Source organism: Falco punctatus (assembly GCF_963210335.1).
Source record: "Falco punctatus genome assembly, chromosome: 6".
In the NCBI taxonomy this organism is placed as follows: domain Eukaryota; kingdom Metazoa; phylum Chordata; class Aves; order Falconiformes; family Falconidae; genus Falco; species Falco punctatus.
The window spans coordinates 5329074-5349435 of NC_137585.1; the positions used below are offsets into that span (position 1 = coordinate 5329074).

The 20362-nt window shown below is 44.2% G+C and overlaps 1 protein-coding gene and 1 long non-coding RNA gene across 2 annotated transcripts in view; one reads left to right on the forward strand and one right to left on the reverse strand.

The window, feature by feature from the left end:
* The window catches only part of LOC308066290, a 32059-nt gene extending 15815 nt beyond the window's left edge, over window positions 1–16244 (reverse strand). The window contains exon 1 of the long non-coding RNA XR_013929123.1: window positions 24–16244. This is a non-coding gene — a long non-coding RNA (uncharacterized lncRNA). The remainder of the gene's footprint in view (window positions 1–23) is intronic.
* The window catches only part of LSAMP (limbic system associated membrane protein), a 1038741-nt gene that overhangs the window by 675839 nt on the left and 342540 nt on the right, over window positions 1–20362 (forward strand). The window lies entirely within an intron of this gene.

Genomic DNA, 20362 nt, shown 5'->3' on the forward strand with positions numbered 1-20362 from the left:
CCATACCTCGAGGTACGTAATACCTCAAGTGACCATACTTCTGAACACTCAGATTGTCTGGTCAAGAGAGGGTAGGAGTGATGGTTCCACATGAAGAAATATGGAAAGGTTTAGAGCACAGAAGAGAAATCAGGATCTTACTGTGCTAGATAACTTACAAAAGTAGGATTACACTGCCCAAGAAAGCTGGAGTCAAGCCTACTGTGGAGGGTGAAAAAGACCCAAATATCTCCAGTCTCTGTTCATGCAGTGACAGCTTATTAATGTTCTTAACTATATATCCATCAGATACTCTCTGAAACTCATCTTCTTATTTGCACTATTAGGATACCACCTTTGTGTGAGTACGCCAGGCTAGGCTGGCACGCCAGAATAGCATTTGGCTCCGTGTTTTGCCACAGGTTTCCTAGGTGTCCTTGGGGAAGCCACTAAGGGGGTCACAGACATTATAAAATCCCTTTAAAGGTTATATGTTGTTCCTCACAGTTCTTGGTAGTTTCTTAGGTTGTGAAGCCACTTAATAATTAAGATCTGCTCTGCCCCCTTTTTCTTTTCTTCTTCTTCGCCTTCTCTCTCTCTTTTTTTTTTTTTTTTTTTTTTTTTGGGGGGGGGGGGAGGGCGCAGGTTGGGAGAGTGAAGGACCACAGCAAGACTTTCTTTTGCTTGCCTTCTCTCCTGCTTGCTGAGTAGCTAAGACTGCTTATTTCTCAGGAGGTAGGTTTAATATAATTTTTTTAAAAAATCCTTACAATAAATTGGGCAAAGTAGGATAGACCAGGCCAACTTTCAAATCCCTAAAGCGCACTGCTGTGTTGGAGCAGGGTTCTCCCTACAGCCTTTGCTGAGGAGGAGGGGATGAGGGAGAAAGAAGGGATGTGTTAAGACCCTAGAAATGCACTGTCTGTGTAAGACCCACAAGATGAGGCAGAGAGGGAGTATATTGCATGCAAATTCAGCTGAGTATGGCTGTGAAGGAAGTTCTGAACATCTGCCAGTTTTAAATGGTTATACATGTGCTTAATTGCAGAAACATAGGTGCCTCGATAATGTATGAGCATAAAGATTACCAGTAGAATTACTTTAGGTGTCGACTGGGTTTGGAGCAGAAGCCAGGTGGAGGTTTTACGAGCACTGATAGTAGGATTTTTGACCCTGAAGCATGTTCTGCAGTCCTAGATGAAGAAATAGGGTTCTTCTGGCAGGGCACATGAGAGGCAGCATGAGACTAGGAACACCGCTGGGAGGAGTGCAACAGGAGAAGCTGTAATCTGGCAGCAGCGAAGCATTGTAAGGTTCTCTTAGCCTTTGTGTTTCACTCAAGCCTGAAAACTCATAAAGGTCAAGGCAAATTGTATAGTTCTCCAGAATTATGGGTAAGGCTGTGTTCCTGGTGTCCTGGGGTTTTTACACTTTTCTGTTTGCTTCTCTTCCTTGGCTTGTTTGGGCATGGGTTTTTTGCAGGTTGTTGGGAATCAAGGGAGGGGAGAGAAAGGTTTAGTATTAGGAAGAAATAGTCAGCGCCCCTCACACATGCATGGCTTGCACACATACTTTCTGCATTTGACAGCAAAATCAATTAATCATTAGGAATCTCCTCCTGGTATCAGCACAGAGAGGTTTCAACTCTGCAGAAGGCAAAAAGCATACAGAAAAAGGCAAAAAACTAAAAAAACCCAGACACCACAACCATCTTCTTTTTTTTTTTTTTTTTTTTTTTTTCCCCTCTCTCTCCTGTTTCCCTTTGCTTGCACATGGCCACACGCAGATGTTGACACAGCAGTCTGGCTAGCCAGAGCTGCCAGTCAGTTCAAACACTGGGGGAAGGCAGTAAATATCACTCCGAGGAGTAAATGCCCCTCGTCCATCCCGCTTGAGAGGAATGTATTTTATAGTTCTCCTCTCTCTGCCCCTTGCTCTTAGTTCAGAGAGAATGTGTACATGGGGCTCCCCTCACATTTCCGAAGAGGCACAAGTGCCCCTTTCTGCCCCTGCTTCCTGCAGGGAAGGAGAGCCTGAGGAAAGCTCTCCGAAAATTTGAGCAAGATGTTTTCTCTGTGGAGAATGGAGAGTGTTAGTCTTTTCTCTGTCTTCTGGGATACTTGTCCCCTGTGCCCATGTTTGCTTCTGATTTAATGCAGTGCAGAGAATGAGCTGTATTCCCAGAGCGCTGCGTGGAAAAAAGGGCAGATATGTCATCTCTGCTGGCTGAAACCTTCAAGGTGAGAGAAGGGATCAAGCATGAAGCAGGAGGCACTCTACATGAAGGTGACCTCGTGGTCATGGGATTTTCATTTGTTTGCAGAGAAACCCTGTGGATATTTGTACTGCTGTACAGAGAACAATGCTGCTGCAGATCAAAAAATGACATTCATAGTACTTTGATCCTATACATCACTTATACAGCTCCAACACAGGTTGATCTTACTCAAATGTGATTACCCATAGCTGGCCACCCAGCAGTTCCTGCTGGATGTGTGCATGGCCTGGCACTTCTTCCTGCTGCAGCGACGGTCTGTTTTGTGCAGCCTCCCTTCTTATCAGGAGCGCTGGCAAACGAGTCCCTCCCTGACAATCCTCAGCAGGCACCAAGCAAGCAGGTTGCAGGTTTCCTGTCCCTCCTAAGAAGAATGCAGGATCATGTGGAAGGACAATGTTGAGATTAAATGAGACAACCTTAGGTCACAAAGGTGCTTGAGGCTTTGCATCCACACAGACATCTCTCTTGGCTCTGCAGGCAACATTCAAATTCACAGCAGTTCCATGGTGGTTCTTCCCACTTAACCCACACCTGACACAGCCATCACAAACTCTTCAGCCCAAGTAATGGGGGCCAGGACCCTTCTCCTGCTTGCCTGGCCAGTTATGAGCATGCATTTCTGCATCCTGCCCCAGGAGACAACATTGTCCATTGGGATCCATGGTAAAAGGCAGTATACCTAGTCTCCCTTTTATTCCCCTTACCTCAACTCACTCTCTATGTCCTTAATACTATAATAGCTCACAAAAATGTCTTAATAAATTCCAGTTATCGTCCATCTTTGGAAGACTTTTTAAGTTCAATACCCCAGTTTAGGAAAAATATAAATTAAGGAGACATGCTGATAGGAGCATTAAAATTCTGTGGCAATAACTGCAGCATGTTTGAATTGGAAATTATTTGCTTTCTCTAATCCTCAAAATAAGCCAAATAAACCCAAACCGCCTCACTGCAAAGGTGACTCTCACTTTTTTGTCTGTTTGGAGTTGGCTGTGATGATCCTGAATATTTTTCCATGACTGAAAGGAAATAAAATCCAGCCGTCTGTGACAGCAGCTCTGAAAGGGTTTGGTTTGTTCCAGCAGGTACAGTTGGCTTTAGTAGCTGTGTAAGGACAAGACTCTGTGGCTGAAAATGCAACGGGGAATTAAGAAAGATGAGGCACAATTCTGCTTCTGACTTGGTGAGGGATATTAGTCAAGTTATGAAAACTTGGATTTTCCTTCTCTGTTCAAGCCTGACTGGCAGGCATGCTGCACAAAGATGCTCAACTGAAAGAGATTTTTCCACTCTGGCCAGAGTCTGCAGCTGAGGCTGATGTTAACAAAACAGTTAGCAGTTGGCGCCTTGGCTTGGGAGTCAATTCTGCACTGACCTCCACGTATAATTTAAAAGCAACTTGAGGGAATACTAGCCCATGAGTTCCTTTAAACTCTACCATCTGGCCTGGACCCCAGGGCCCCTGGTGACAAACGAGCTGAGCCAAAGAGCCGTAGCATTCCAGCTGCACCCTGTCTCACCTCCCGTGCTCCCTTTACCCTGTGGACCGCGGAGGGAATCCACTGACTTCAGATTCAACTCTGCACCAGCTGGAAGCATCCCTCCAACCAGGGCCTCATCCGTCTGAGGACATTAGGCAACTCACTGCCCTGCCAGCATGAGCTAATTCTTTTCAAGAAGAGCTTTAGATAGGTGAGGGTATGCATATTATTTCACATTAATTTTTCAAGGTGATGTCACAATGAAAATACTGTATTTTATTCTTAAACTAGTTTGTAGTGGTTTTGTTGTGGTTTGTTTGTTTGTTTATTTGTTGTTTTTTTTTTTTTTTTAAATATTACTGCCTCTTGAGAAATCATCTTGAATTTCAGGGAAGATTATTTTTATTTTCTGTAAGTCCAAAATCTACATTTTTATAAAACAGTAAAGAAAGTGCTTGATCTCTGTTCTGCTTGGTCCTCTGTAAAACTGTGTGCTCTGATTTAATACAAGAGTTGTCTGTCACTGACAATGGATGACTCTACCTAACAGAACTGTTGACACACAAAAGTTATTTCCATCGCATCTACAAGTTTAAAGAATGTGTTTTGCAGATGCAATTAATTTGAAACAAACCCTGTGTATCCTGTAGAAAAATTAGGACACAGCAAATCCAGACAAAAAAGAATGGCAGCTAAGCCTCTTCCTCTGTCAGACCTGCATGCAGAGCAGGGTGGTTCAGAAGCTGACACTGGGACTACTCCTACCCCCAGAACTGCAAAACCTGTTACAAAATGCAGGGGGGCACCCTTTGCTGGATGGAATAGTGTTGGCTTGGGTGGGTCATTGTAGCTCAAATCCCCGGTCTAGCAAATACCTACTGTAAATTATATTACCAGGACCTTTGGCTAGAATAACCTCTTAAAAGGTACCTAAAATGTGTGAAGCTGGAGGAGAGTATCCACAGTGCCAGTTGCCCTGTTAATCACCTGGACTGGTGCTGGGAGGAGGAAAGAAGGGAGGTGAGCTCTCCTACTGCATCAGGACTGAGGTAGGCACCATTCCCTCCGCTGCAGTTTTGGTTTATCTGAGGTACATTGCTTGACACTTGAACCTTGGTGCAGAACAGAAGGAATCTCTGACGTGCTTTCTGTAGCCTGTGCCCTGTAGGAGAGCACAGCTGATGTGCTTTTACAGCCTGGCCTTTAGTAGCATCATGTATTATTAGCATGTTTGTATTGTCACTGCAGGAAGGAGGCCAGGACCGCTGTGTGCCAGGCAGCGTGCAGGCACAGCACAGGGAAGGCAGCCCATGGTCTTGCAGAACTTTAGGGCTGTTCCTCTGTTAAAGTCTATTGCACCGATATTATTTTTTTATTATTTTTTTTTGTTGGTTTTTTTTTTTCCTTCCCATCTCCAAGAAAGGGACACAGACCTAATCTGATCTATGGCTTGGTCTATAAAGGTCAGTGAGTGTTTAGGCCTGACCAGTTTGAATGTTAGAAGTGATGCCTGACTGTTTTCATTACTTCTGTCTTGCATTACTGGGAGACTGGATATACGAGAGTGTTGGGGCTTAAAATGTGAGGATACTTGGCAGCAAGTGCAGGCTGTGGCAAGGCAAATAAAAGGATTTATTAAATACCTGGTTGCAGCCTAGTCTACAAACTTGTCAGGCAGCATGTGGCATCCACGTAGATGCGTGGAAGCTTTGGACCACCAAGGCTGACCTCCAGCACCTGGACAAGCAGGAAAGCCTTAGTACTAACAAGCATCATGTTCTCCTTTGAGACCCAGCCACCAGTGTGCAGCACATGCACAATGGCAGAACGATCCCATGGTGTCTGTAATGCTTTGTGACAACCAAATACTGAAGGTTTCCATACCAATGTGCTTACCATTCGGCTTTCTTATTCATGCTCCCACCTATTCTGGCTTCTCCCCAGTGCTGGAGTGGGAGGACACTGTCAATTATTCTATTTGTGCTCTGCCCAGCAATCTCAAACTCTGCCCATTATTCTAAGGAAGACAGCTGTTTTTGTTTAAACGAATGGCTGAAAACAAGTTAACAATACCAACACTTAAATTGACATAATTAGGCTTCGGAGTCAATACCCACAGAGACCTGTGAGAGGAGCTGGTATTTATCATAGCTGTTGTTTCAGTTGTTTTGCAAAGGAATAAGGTAGAGCTGCGCTGGCATGTAATAAAAAAAGAAAGGACAAAAACCAAACCAAAACTGGTTTATACCTGTAAGGATTCTCACTTTGCAAAATGGAGAGCTGAAGAGGCCTGTAGTCTCTGCTGGATGCTGCTAGAAGACGTGCTCTAGTGCATTGTTAGTCTGACCCTTCTCCTAATTTCTGAAATGTTTTCCACATCATCTCAGGGTTTAATTCTTGTGTGTATTTGATGTATAGCCCACCTGCCTTTATTTTATTCCTTCTTGTTCTCTTTTTCAAATCCTGTTGCAACTCCTTCCCGTTGTCACAGATCCTAGCAGCTCGTGATGCAAAATTTTAGGTCCAGGCATGCAGCTCGGTACCTTCCTATGTGAAATCTGCCACGGTGCCTGTCTGTTTGTGCCCTCCTATGCTCCTGTAGTGTGCACATGTAGGGTATCACTGTGTTAGTCCCTGCGCATGTAGTGTTATTGAGTGGTAACTTTGTTTACAACACAGTAACCAGAAAATAAAATTAGTTATCATAGAGGAAAAGGAAAAATCTTTTTAATAAACTCTCTAACCCCTTTTCTGGTTTACCTGGAAACAGCTCTGAGTGGCATGATACTAGCAGAGGTGCTTGAAGTTTTGAATTTTTTTTGTTCCTGTGCAGCAATTGTAGAACAGTACAGAAGACCAAGCTCTCTATCTCTGTGTAACAAGGCCACTGGAGGTAGAAGTTGAGACACAGGGAGAGTTGCACAGAAGATGCCAAAATGCTCTTAAAACAGGCCTACATAATTAAAGTACTTCACATTTTCCTGGAGCACTGGCTTTGTGCTATAAATTTCCTGATGATGAATTCTTTTTAATGCTTTTTGTTTTATTTTTTAGCACCGCTGAAGCTAGGGTGTAGTATATCGAGAAGCAATAGAGCTTTTATAGGAATCTGTCTTTCAAGCTGGCGTTTGCCCTTTTGCAGGCAAAAAGGAAATGCTGAAATCTTTACAATGCCTCACGAATCCCCCAAGTCAGCCACAGAAGTCGGAAGGCCTGTAGTGCAAGGCACACCATAGATTCAGGCTCTCCTCCAGGGCCGTTGTTTGAAAACAATGAAAATGGCTGGAGTTGCAGAAGTCAGAGAAAAACTCAGTACTCTCCACAGACAAAAGATACCAAAGGAGACTAACGCTGGGAGCCGCCCTGAAGTGAAGAGCTGAGGGGTAAGGTTTGGCTTTGCCTCTTCCTATAGTTCCAGGTTACATGGATCTAAGCCCTTGTAATTGGCTTAGGTTCTTCCAAAAATAAATATAAAATTTATTTTCTCCCTTTTGCTTGAAAAACAAGAAGCTAGAATAAAAAGTGAGTGAGTGAGTGAGGAGGAGAAAAGCAGTAAGGGAATGATAAAATGGCAGTATTTGGCTTCCCTAAGGCTGCTCTGGACTGCAGTGGTCCCCAGTGCCTCAGGCAGCCTGCCCAGGTGGAGGGAAGCTTGAAACCTCTTTTCCCATTAGAGAGATGCACTTTCCCAAATGCCACCTCTGAGCCTCAGCGCCCAGTTCCCGTCGGCCAGCTTCCACTTCCAGGCTGTTTGCTGTATGTCTAACAAGCAAGTGTGGACTCTGCAAGTCCGCTTCTCCACGCCAGCCTCTAACGTCTCTGTACTCAAAGCAAGGTCTTCCAGTCCAAAATGAAGTTCATTGTAGATCGGAGAAGTCACCAAGAAAAATAAGAAGGGAAAGGGAGCACAGCATGTTTGAGTTTATTAGCATGAGAAATTATTCCAGCCTCTCTCAAATTAGTAAACCCAATTTGTAGGCTGAAGGGGCTGGCTGGCTTTCAAAGAAAATAGTGGAGGAAGAGCCTAGTGAGGAGATACCGCTCACTGCTGCGTGCTTGTGAGGGCAGAGTATTTAAGCCTCTGTCCTGCCAGTTGTTCCATGTGGGTAGATCTATTTTGCTAGTCCAAAATTAAAAGGGGAGATGGGGTGGGGTGGGTTTAATAAAAGCACAGGCTCGCAGTGGCTAGGCTAGGCGGAGCGGCTCAGATTTGATTCAGACCAAACAGCGAGTAAAGCCCTGACTTCTGAGATGAAACGCGGATTTTTTCCCCACCATACCCTGTATCTGTGCTTCAGAGACTTACCTGAAGCTAATTTACAACTTTGTATAAGCTGCCTTACACAAACTTCAGGCATAAACTGTCCAGTTTAGGAGGCCAGTCTTTAGAAGTGTCTTTAATGGTAACAGTGACAGACTCGTCGTACAGTCAGTTGGTCTGTCTCCCTCCGCATTCTTGGATCATCTAAGGTGCCTAGGCTCGTAGCTTCTGCCTCTCAGGTGAGGTAAGTCAGCATGTAAATATAGACATCCCCTATGCTGTTGTCTTATAGGGAAACTGTGTGTTCTCAAACTAGCATAAAATGGATGTGGCTAGAGCCCTGGTTTGCCTGAGGTTATCTGAAGAGGTTATCTGAATTTTCTAGTAGGGCCTGTAGCGATAGGACCAAGGGGTAATGGTTTTATACTAAAAGAGCGTAGGTAGGTTAGATATTAGGAAGAAATTTGGTACTGTGAGGATGGTGAGATGGTGGAAGAGGTTGCCCAGAGAAGTTGCAGATGCCCCGTCCTTGGAAGTGTTCCAGGCCAGGTTGGATGGGATTTTGAGCAACCTGCTCTAGTGGAAGGTGTCCCTGCCCATGGGCGTTGGAACTAAATGATCTTTAAGGTCCCTTCCAACCCAAACCAGTCTATGATTCTATGAATATTATGGTTGGTTGAACTAGACCTTTTAGGTATGCCTGGTCCATATGGCTTCATGTACTAATGGCTGCTCAGGGATGTTACTGGAGGTTCTCTGAGAAACTTGAATAGGAAGGTACACACCTGCTAAATGTCTTTGTTTGGCATCTCTGTGCAATTGTTAAACCAACTCAAGTGACAGGTCTCCCACTCCATTATCCTGCACAGCGCGAGACACAAGTTTTTACCCCTTGGATGAGATGACTGCACAGACAAAACCAGCTGGCTGTGAGCTGAACGTGAGCAAGGGGACAGACCAAAGCTACATCTGCTCACTAAGGACTGAAAAAGCAGAGGCAACCAAATCAGCTTTGCTTTTCCTGCACAATATCAGGTCACAATCAAGGTTTTGACGTTTGTCCTCAAAGATGAACCAGTATGACTGCCATACTGTTGAGGTGCAAGCCACGTCTCAGCTTTCTGATTCTCAGGCAGAGCAGAGGTTTCTTTTACAAGTTTAGAGCTGGTTGGGGTGTGAGATAGCTGATTTCTGTTAATTTGTCAACAGACATGGGATGAATGGTCATCGCAAATCTCACAAAATTCTATTCCAAGCATAATATATACTTCCTCTGCCTTTCCTTCTCTGAGTATCATTTGCATGTATATAATCAGTGAAATATAAAAGAACTTCTATGGAAAAGGAAAAAAAAAAAAAAAAAGAAAGAAAAAAACCCCACAGAAAAACCTGCAAGCAGCTCTCCTTCTTCCCCCTCAAATGTACTGCAATTGATCTAGGGGAACAAATGAGGAGAAGAAAAAACGATCCATGACAGATGTTAGTAGCATGATTGCCTCACTACTGGAAGTTGCTTTGATTTTTCCCAGTGAAAGGGTAGAGAAGAACCTGCAAAGAAACAGCACCAAATACTTTTCAAGTAAAGCATATTTACATTTCAGGTATTGACTGCTTATGAACTGCACTCTGTATGCCACAGACCTGGAGGGTAAAGAAGGGTTTGATGCAGGAGTTAAAATACAATCTAATAAAAAAAGTATATCAAACTATTTTCATCAGGGTAGCTTTGAACTTCATGCCATGTGTAAGAACGTTGAGTCCTTTTCAGTTTCAAACTACTTCACATGGACCTTTGAATTAATTTTTAGTGGCTGTGAAAGATGAGTGAATATTATCCTCACCTCATATTTGAGGAAGACTAGGGCTGACAAGACTTGCTGAAAGCAGCGGGTGGAGTAGGTAAGCCTTCTGTTTAGACTGGTTGGAATGACCTTTTTTGAATTCTCAAATGGAGCACAGGAAAATTGTAAGCAAAGGCTATCTTTTATTGGTTGCCAAGATCACAATTTTGTTAGTCTAATTGACAGCAAGTAACATATCATAGAGGTTGTACAAATGGGTTCTATGCTATAGATATTCTCTAAAGAGAGCCTGGGAAGACTTAGCCTGCCAAAAGCACCGGTGCTGCGGTAATATCCTTGGCTTCTTTCCACCATTTATGAATGAAAGAAAAATAAATTGTCATTTAAAAAAAAAAATAAAATAAATAAAATTAAGAGTTGTTACTGGGTAATACTCAAGTAGACAGCAGAGGAGACCTCTTAATTCCAAGGAAACGTGTAGTGGGACAGTGCCATATGTTTGAAACATATGGTCTGATGAAATAAAACGCTGCTGGAGGGAGGGCACTCCAAGGCATTACACCTTGCATGGCAGCATTTGAAACCAAAATGTAAAAAAACCCATGGTGGGGGTGGGACACCACTGTCTGCTCCACAGACATGTTAATGAGGCAAGTGGAAAGCTAATGGACTACTGATTGCGCAGGTTTTGGACATTCGCTTAACTAAAGGAAATATTATTGTGCTGCAGTTGCCCGGGAGGTCAGAGATTTCACAGTTTAAAGCCATAAGAAGCATCCCTGAGGGTTATTAAGCCATAACCTTTCAGATCTTCCAGGAATGAGCGTTCAGCAATGTACCATTAGCCTGTGAAATCACATGGTCTTCTTACCCTCCCTTCCTCCAATTTTTGTTACGTTCACCTGCTGGGTCTTGTCTTAAATTAGACTGCGAGCTCTTCCTGGCTTTCTTTGTATTTGCATAGAGACTAGCACAATGGGGCCCTGATACTGAATGAGGCTTTTGGATCCTACTATAATACCAACATATGAGTAATGAATAGCTAATAATAATAATAGTAGCGTCTGCTTTGCGTATGACCTTTTGTGGGTTGTGGGTTTTTTCTTCCCTGCTCTCATTTCTGTGAGTCACCTCACCCTCGGTGCCTTGAGCCCACAGTTTCTTTTCTTATTTTGCTTTTTGGAAATTGATACGTCGCCAGGCTAGCAAGTAGACTTACGCTGACACGCTGGAGAAGTGCACAGGGCCCTGACGTGTAGAAAGGGGCATATGACAGGTAGCACAGATGTTTGGTCAGGTCAAATAGCAGTGTTGTGCCTTGGATCTCAAGCTCCACTGAGCTGCCTTTATAGATGTTTTGGTAGCCTCTCTCCTGTAGCTTGTTCTGATTCTTGTGACCTTTCCAGCCCTGTTTCTTGCTTTACAAAGGGAGGATGCCAAGGGCAGCTCAATGCAGAAGCCAGTGCTATAAACAGGGATGGTTTCTCTAAGGGGAAATTGCTTCTCCTAAAAGAGATTTCTCTAGAGACAGATCACCCTTCCCTCAGAGGGAAAAGACAGGCTGCCTTCTGTGCTTTGCCAATGCAAAATGAGAAACAACTTTCCACCAAAACTGTGTACGTCAATTAAAATGTTAAGAGGAAGAAAAAGGGTGCAGGTAGGTCTGCCATGGTCTGGTACTGATTACGGCTCTCTGTAAGTGCTCGATCGCTTCTAACGGCTGTCTATGCCAGCACTGTCTCGATTTTCTAACCCTTTACATTTGAGGGAGACAAATTTCTTTTGTGGATGGAGTTTGGTTTTTCGGGGGTTTTGTTTGTCTATTTTTGTTTTGTTTGTTTGTTTGTTTGTTTTCTAATGTTAGGGTGGGTACTTAGCCTGTGTAGTTGCACACCTTCCCTTTGAGTTACCAATTATTTTTGGATTTCTGAATTGCCTGTTGGGAGTTTTCTTTCTGTCTCTAATCCCTGTGAAGGTGACCCATCGTTACTGAGCAGATATGGGTAATACAAGGTCAAGCAAAGCATTACTCTTCAATTCCCAGACCAGGTGAAAATGAGGGCACAGCAGAGTCTTTACAGGAATGTCTTACACTGGAGAGGCCAGTTCTATAATGGACTTTCTGTAGCGCCTTTTGCCCCTGGCACCCTATCCTTGCGTCCTTCCATCATTTTCAAGTGAATTCCCTGCTACTGTACTGCTGCTTCAGGGCCAAAGAGCACCCAGCATTGCCTTCGTTAGCTGTTTGAAGGTGAAGGGAAGGGAATGCTGTCGAAAAGATGCTCCGTCCCTCGTACACACACGCATCAGCTGTAGATCAGAATGGGAGCTCAGGGAAGCAGCATGGACCTTATGGCTGGAGAGTTGCATCCATGAGTGTGTGCCCTGTTTTAAGGGGGAGATGAGGTGTTGGGAGGGCTGTAGCCTTCTAGAAGAACCAAAAGCTGTACAGCGCATTGTTGTCCCCTCTTTTCAGAGGTGTGTACGCTCTGTTGACTACCTTGGTGTATATTTGGAAGATAACCATGAGTTAGTCTGCCTGTCCATCTGAAAGGGATACAGTGGAAGGATGGGTCTTCCCCAGTATAGTTTTTGGCTGGAAGGAGACTCTGAAAGGAGTGTAGAAAAGGAAAGAGATAACCCCCAGGAAAGTCAAACTATCTATTTATTTAGTTATGTGTTTTGGGTTGCGTTTTGCATTAATCGCTGCCACACACAGGAGCCCTGTAATTTATTATTGGTGATAAGTGTGGACAGTAGCTATTATTTTTGCTCCCTGTTCTAAAACGTGGCAAGCGGGGACACTTAGATTTATGGAACATGCATTATTCAAATCTCAGGGCCCGATGGCTCAGCATGAACAATCCCAGCTACTTCCAGAACCTTTCAGTCTTTCCTCCTTTATTCCTCCTTGTTTTTCCCTTCCCTTATTTTTTCTTTTCTGGCTGTTTTGTTAGGCTGGATTAGGACAAGGGGAGTTTATTTAGCTGAGGGTAGCTTCAGTGAAACTCGTGTTTCCACACCAGCGACAGGACAGGTCTCACGGGGACTTCCCAGTCTAGTGCAGAGGAGCCTGATTAATGCCCATTATGCGGAGCTGGAGGAAAAGGTGGTATCTGTTTGGATAGATATCTAACTGATAGAAAATGCTGATGTGAAAAATTAAAAGCTGGGTAAATAGTCTCCTGCTCAGAATCTTCATTATTTAGCTTTTGGTGGGTGAATTCCTCTGGAGCTGTTGTAAGGCTGGAGCAAAGGCTGTGTGTCTACCTAGGGTAGCACTCAAGGCACTGATGTTGATTCATCTCTCATTGTCAGGAGTGAACCACCTCTAGATATGCCTGGAATCACTCTCACATCTGCACCTATAGTGTTAACAGGTGGATTTCACACTGAGGATCTAGATACCTCCACTCCTGTTTGGCTATAAGCTTCAGGTTACAAATGGTGGGAGCCTGGGGGGTTCCCCTGGCAGGCGTTCCCTCTAGCCAGTGAGTAGATTTGGGCTAGTTTCTCCCTCTAGCTGGTTGCAACTGCTACTTAATGAATAGCAAAAAATGTCTGCAGGAGGACAGAAGAGTTGGTTTCTAGGAAGCTCCTACTTCAGCGCAGTTAGAAGCAAAAGAGAAAAAACATCTGGTGTGAAGCCATGGGAAAGCTAGTAAATTCTGAGGAGCCTTCAAACCAGGGGGTAAAATCCAATGAAAGCAGGAAAAGTGAAAACAAAATCTTCTCAGCAAGAATAATGTATGGGGGCCTAAACAGGATCACAGCTTGGAAAGGCAAGAACAGTCAGAAAGTGATGCTCAAAGCAGGAACAAAATTTCAGCACAAGGCAATGATGAGTGACTTTATATTTATGAGTGACTCGATACCACCTGGGGAAGTCCAAATAACACCTAGTCTACACACACTCTGCTGAAGTGTTACAAGCCTCCACGTGAGCATGCCTGTGCCATCTGGAGTATGTTTGTATCGGAATGCCTGTCTTTTGTGTGGGAATGGAAATTATCTGTACTAGTATAACCTTCTTTTGTACCAATGTAGGTACAGCTGCTCCGAGCTTGTAGGATAAACCCACTACATTTTCACACATGTAACCCTTGTCTCAAATTACATACTGCCTTTTAAAAATGCTGTTGGAAATAAGTTTTCAGAAACCTGCAAGGCACGGGAGACAGTAGGGAGCTGGGGAAGAGGGGCCAAGCTATAGGGGCTCAAAAAACTGGAGACTGAGGGCTTATTTCCCCTGCATTAGTTCATGTTGATTTTATCTGCCCTCCTGTTAAATTGTAAAGCAGGGAGTCAGGGGGCCCTAGTTATACTCATTAAAATATAATGTATGGATAACAATATACTCCCTTACCCAACATGACTATATTTGCTCAGCCTGCTCATCTACCTACTGATCAACGCTGGTATTCTTGTTATTTCCATATTAAATCACAGCAGAAGAAAACATTTTGGGTTGTTTTGTTGGGTTTTTTTTTTCTTTCTATTGAGACTGCTAGGATACACTCCCAGGGCCAAGTATTTTTTAAAGATGTAAGTGGGGCAGAATTCAGGGAGAAAAAAAAAAAAAAAAGATAAATACTCAACAGAGTAAATGGCAATTCTGAATCAAAATGGATTGGGAAAAATCAATGGGATACCATAAATTCTCTGTGTGTTGTGGGGAAAAAATGTGGTAAGGTCAGAGACAAGCATTCTATGTAGATTTGTGGGGGCTCTATCAAAATACCAATTCTGATAAGAGCCTTTAGTGAGACAGATTTCAGGTCTCGAAGACACAAGCATGGTAACTGTTTGTCAGTCTCTGAAATACCACGGCAAGGAGACACTCAAAGCCATGGTTTTGATACTTTAGGAAGGAACTGAAATCTGTACTCATTCAGAATTGGACCAAAGTCCCGATTGCGAGTGCCACTGAACTTTGACATCTCATCTGGAACAGAACTTTGTGGTTTGTGCCTTTCTATAATAGGATTACTCTGAATTATCCAAACTGAAATTGAACAGACGTAGCAGTGGCACATGGACTGGAGAAACAGTTTATCAGGCTCAAGCAAATGTTTGCAGCAGCTAATTTCTTGAATGCACAATAAGGAGCACTGGCTCCCATTTTAGGCACGCTGGGTGTTACTTCTGAAAAATGAATATTGTTATCTGCCTGGAGTCTCTTTCTTTTTTGTTTTATTTTTTTTAATTTTTTTATTTTTTCCCCCTCCTCTAGATAAAAAAACCAAAAAAAACCCAAAAAAAACAACGCCACTGTGTTTTGTGGTTTTGTATTGTTTTGTTGGGATTTTTTTAAAAGAAAAAAAAGTATTACAATTAGTCACAAATCAGGATAGAAGGTTGGAAAGGCAAGAAGAAACAGATGATGGGAAATTAATTTCTAGGAAAATTTCTGAGGACATTGAGTATGATACAGTCCAAAGCTTTGATAAGATTGACACATACCTGTCGAACGCTTCAATTTCCACAAACTGGCATTTTAATAGAGTTTTTCCCAAAGAGGTTTTCCCAACCTCGGTTGCATATTGTGGCTCAGTCATTAGGAGTGACTTGAATAGACCAAGTCTGTTGCCTTCCCAGGGGAACCACTTGAAGAGTGACATGATACAAAACTTCAAGTAAGTAGATTATTAAAAACTCGGATGGTAGTTTTAAGAGTCTAGAGGGAAAAGGAAGGATATTGAAATCCTTACAATGCTTTGTATATTATTTATAGTGTTAGGATAATGCCTAGAGGTGAAATACAGTTCCTGTCCCAAATTCCTTATGTTCTGAAAAGCAAAGACTTGAAAGTCTGTTAACAGGCTGCTGTCAAGTATCTGCAAAGTATTTTCTCTGTCTGTGAATAAAGGTGAGAACGTGAAATGATATGGATATAAAAGGGATATCGAGGAGAACAGACTAGCCAGAACACCTACAAATTTTAAATGGTCTCAGAGCCTGGAACCAAGTCTTGCAAGTTGTTTTTATGAAAGAAGTGGGAGAACGACAAGACAATCAAGGGCAATCATACACTAAGTGCATCAGCAATGCCAACAGCATGTGCCAAAGGTTTTTGGCAATAGGTATAGAGATTAATGGACCTATGAGGAAATGAGAATAATAATTAGTGAAGTGTATAAAGACAGTTCATGTATTATAAATAATGTGGTTATTCTCTGAAAGCTGTCTGAAAAAATGCATTTGTTGGTAGATCCCAGCTGGTGTCTGTGGGGGTTGAATTTGATCCTTCCTGAATCCGGCAGTGGGGTGTGGGGGAAGATGTGCTTTTTCCTGCAGTAACTGGGATACCTACTGCTGCCCATGTACTTACGAGGGGCACCTTCCTTGAAAGCACAGCCCATATTTTTAGGCATGTATTAGTTAAATCCAGCATCTCAGCCTTTGCTCACCAACCTAGCTGCTGTACTCCTGAGATCTGACACACACCCCCCACACACACACACACACCCCAGTCAGGACTTGACTTTTAACAGCTTTCCTTTGCTTGTTTCGGATCTTTACATGGTATAGCTGTTCTTTTCCAGCTATGAGTGATGTTGCTAGGGTAAGGTTTATTTCTTCCCTACAGCCCTGTTTGTCACCTTAACTCTCAAGACATTGCCATGCTACTCCGAGTCCCGTTTTTTTTTTGACTGGATCCTTCAGTGAGCTCATCCAGTGGAAACTTTATACCCAGCAAATTCTGGTAGAGTGCAGCAGGCAATGTGCAAGGGGTTTGGCACTCTGCTCTGGGTTCTTCCTCCCTCTTAATAGCTGTGATTTGTTTCACCTATCGCTACCTCAGTTTCTCCACTTGTAAAATGAGTACAGTAATAAAATCCAGAGCAGGAGGTGGTATAGTGAGAGTCTTAAAGGTGTGGTGCTGGCAAACGTGGAAGCTGGATGCTGAAGTAAAGAATGTTTATGTTACATTTCTTTCAGTATCCTTCCCAGATTCCTCTAGGGATTTTCTTGTTTTCATCCTAAACTGTGATTCATGGAGTCATAGATCATTTATGAGGAGTGGCAGAAGGAGCTGGGGTTGTTTAGCCTGGAGAAAAGGAGGCTCGGGGGGAGCCTATTGCTCTCTATAATGCCCTGAAAGGAGCTGTGGGCAGGTGGGAGTGGGTCTCTTCTCCCAGGTAACACGCGACAGGACAAGAGGAAGCATCCTCAAGTTGAACCTGGGGAGGTTGATATTGGATATTAAGAAACTTTTCTTCACTGAAACAGTGGCCAAGCACTGGAACAGGCTGCCCCCCTGGGTGAGGGCATCCCTGGGTGGTGGAATCACCATCCCTGGAAGTGTTTAAAAATTCAGTGCTTAGAGGCACGGTTTAGTAGTGGGCTTGGCAGTGCTGGGTTAACAGCTGGACTCAGTCTTAAAGGTCTTTTCCAACCTAACACTTGTGCTCTAGACCCTTCACCAGCTCCGCTTCCCCTCTTTGGACGCACTCCAGCTCCTCAATGTCTGTCTTGTAGCGAGGGGCCCAAAACCGAACACAGTATTCAAGGTGTGGCCTCGGCAGTGCCGAGTACAGGGGGACAATCGCCTCCCTAGTCCTGCTGAGCACACTGTTTTTGATACAAGCCAGGATTAGTAGAGTTTCCATATAGCACGCTTAAATTTTTGCAAAAACTGGTACCAAACATCCTCTATCTCAGGCTTATATAGAGCTTCCCGTGCTGACAACTTTTTGGAAGTCGTCAGGTAGAAGGAAGGAGTAGAGCAATCTTGTTTAATTATCTGCCAATTCTCTGTTTCATTTAGGGTGCTTGCTGGTTAGATAGTTACAGCAGAGTTGGAGAATGTCAGTGGGCTTTTCTAGAAGGAAGGAGAGAGGATCAGATGCCTGTCTAACCCACGTGACTTGTACATTAGTAACATCAGTGTGTGTAGTAAAAGCATCTTAATGTGCAGAGGCATGATTTCTGTATCACATCTCATTTGGTGCTTCCTTGGCTACATTTTGCCACTCATCTATTCCATGATGAAGTTCTCCATAGCAGGCCAGTCATCATATTGGGTTTTAGAGATATTAGTTCCTTTTCAGGGTTCTGATGTTGTTATTAAACAGCATGACATTGGCATAGGCTTTTTCATCTGCAAAGGAGCTGGGTTGGTTCCATCATGTGAACTTCAAAGTCATAGCATGACTATCATGTCTTAGGAAACAGAACAGGACTTGAGAGAAACAGTAGGGGCTCTACCATATCTGCATCGGTCAAACATGGAAAAAATGCCACATATTGCCCTATAATTCTTATCTGAAGAGTTTCATGAGGTGCACCTTGTCCTTCTAAACTATAGAAATCAGATGATGAGCTCCCAAAAGACATTTTGAGAGGAGAGAAAAAAACCTATGTAAGGTGGATACTAACCAGCTGCAGCTTATTTTGCTAATTAGCGAAAGCAACACCGTAACTGCCCTTCAAATCTTTGTGAGCAGCCAGCACTTGGAGTAAAGGCTCTGGCTAGAGCTAGGCTTGAGCAAGGAGGCAGCTGTGCCACTGGAGACCGTGGTCCCACAGCATTCCCACCTCCGGGCACTGGCAACTGCCTCCATCCTTACTTGGGTTCCTTTACTGCACTCTGGGAAGATACTTTCCCTTACTTCTCTTGTCATGGGCAGAACCATTTCAGCTTGGGAATTTAAATGAATTTTGCTTTATTGCCATATAACATAGACTTTTAATTACTGGTTTGTGTATGGAGAAACAAAGGAAACAGCAGAACAAGTATGGGGAGAAAACCCTTTATTCCCTTTATTCCCCAGGCTCAGCTTCACCCCAACACCTCCCCTTGCCCCTTCCCCTTGTTTTTGCCACACGTTACGTGCGGTTCCTGCCAGTCCCATGGGTGAGGTGACAGGTGGGACAGGAGGCTGGGTTGGTGCATGGTGGTTTCTTGCTGCTGCTCCTGCTTTCTTTTTTTCCCTCCCCTGCTTCTTCCTCCTCACTCCTTCCCTGCTTGCCTTGGTTTTCTACAGCTGTGGTCCCTCAGGGCTGTCCCTGCTTCCGTGTTGGTCCCCCCATAGCTGCAGTCACCTCAGAGGTGTGCCTCCTTTTATAAAATCTCCTTTTCTGTGTCCTCCTGTGTTTCCTCATGGGTCCCCTACAGAGCTCCCTGCCCCCCATGCTGCCACCCTGCCCTCCCCCTGCCAGGGTGGTGGGGCCAGGGCTCCAGACTGGCCGTGGCACGGACCGGGACTGGTGCGGGGCAGCCCCTGCTCTCTCCCAGGCAGGGCACCCTGTGCCCCTGCCACCAGTGCCCGAATGCCCGCCGGGGGGAAGGTGAGACATGCTGGTTGGAAGGAGAGAGGGCCGGCACATACCACGTCAGATGTGGCTACTAGTCATCACAAGCCATTTGCGCTGAGGTGCCAAGAATTTCAAACGTGCTGAGTAACACGGAGAAGACAAGTGTAGCTGCTGGGTGGTTTGGGATGAATGCACTTGTGGTGGGTCTGTAAAAATCTCGATCCAGGGCGGCTCCTTCATCCGTTTTGCTTGTGGTTTTGTTCAGTCTCCTTAATTTTTGACTGTCTCCTCCTTCTGTGTTGTTACCAAGATCAGTATGGAAAGATCAGAAACTTGTCTTTGCTCTGTAAAATCTAGACTGAACGCTTTGAGGGGGGATGCCCTGTGGTGGCCCAGAGCCAGAGACGTGGTGTGACACAGGGTTCCTTCAGCAATCCCTCTGAGGCTTGTTGGAGGAGGGCTGCATCCATCTGCTTTGCAAGCTCATTTAGGAGGGGCTGAAAGAAAAAGGAGGCTCAAAAAAGTCAAGAAAGTTGGTGTATTTGACATTGGATGTGACGATCTGCCCTTGAAGGTGTCCCAAGACCTGCCTGAATAACGAGGCCTGTCATGGGTAGACAGATAAAGACCAAGTGCCCGATAATGGCAGCAATAACATTTTATCATTGGTAGAAATATTCCACGGAGGGGCCTGATAACATAGCTAGGGATCATGTATGACTTATTCACCTGATGCCGGCATCTCTCCTTCAAAATAGTTTCTGTGGGCAATGCAGTGCAGACTAGCACAGTGGTTTGGTCTGGGCAGCAGAGCCCAAGCTGGGTCTGGGTTCCCCTTACTGGCAGGAGAAGGAGCAACCAGCAACACCTCTGGGCCAGCTTCCTCATGCCAGGTGGACTTCAAAGGGAGCTGAGAAAAGATGATGTAGTACTATGTAAGCAAGAGCTTATTTCAGAGGTAACTCTGCAATGGGGAATTGCTTTTGTTTGTTTTGTCAGTGTTGTTTACAAGAGAGGAACCTTTTTTTTGATAGTCTACCCTTTTCACAGTCTGGGTTTGTCAGCCTAATTTAAGCTTTTTTTTTAAAAAAAATATTTTTCTGCACCAGCATGAGTATCGCAGCGGGGACTCAGGGAAGCTGGAGATGCTTGAGTATCTGTCAGGTAAAGGTTGTTTGCACTCATCACCAAACGGAGCATGCATGGGTTGGGACTGTTGGGTACCTCTTCTTTCTTTGGGAAAGCCTAGAACTGGGAGACCAGAGGAAGGACATGTCGGCTCCGAGTTCCATCAGGGCAG